Source organism: Penaeus monodon, chromosome 29 (genome assembly GCF_015228065.2).
Source record: "Penaeus monodon isolate SGIC_2016 chromosome 29, NSTDA_Pmon_1, whole genome shotgun sequence".
NCBI classification, from domain to species: Eukaryota; Metazoa; Arthropoda; class Malacostraca; order Decapoda; family Penaeidae; genus Penaeus; species Penaeus monodon.
Window position 1 is genome coordinate 24,260,986 of NC_051414.1, and position 389 is coordinate 24,261,374.

The window sequence follows — 389 nt, forward strand, 5'->3', positions numbered from 1 at the left end:
TGGTACAGTATTTAATGTGTTTTCATGATGTCCTCCACGTGGCCGTCCATGATCGATAAACTTGAGGTCTTGCTTGAATGATACCACGTGGCCGTTAAAAAAACAGTTGCAGTTGCTGCTGCCGCGCGGCGGGCCATGACTTTTATATACCAGATCTGATCAGTGGCTTGGTGCTGGATATGCTGGTTATTTAGGCAGTGAACCTCTGGCAGTCTCGTTATTTGCACTTTCGTATTAGAGACTTAGATGTCTTAGCAAGGTGCGCACGCCAGGTCTCTTTTTTATTTATCAAAACTGTGCAATTAATTTTACTAAAATGGCGAAAAATGGCAGTCTGACACTTGAAGTGCCTGTTTCGCTGTATTGCTTCTTATGAAGATTATTAAGTT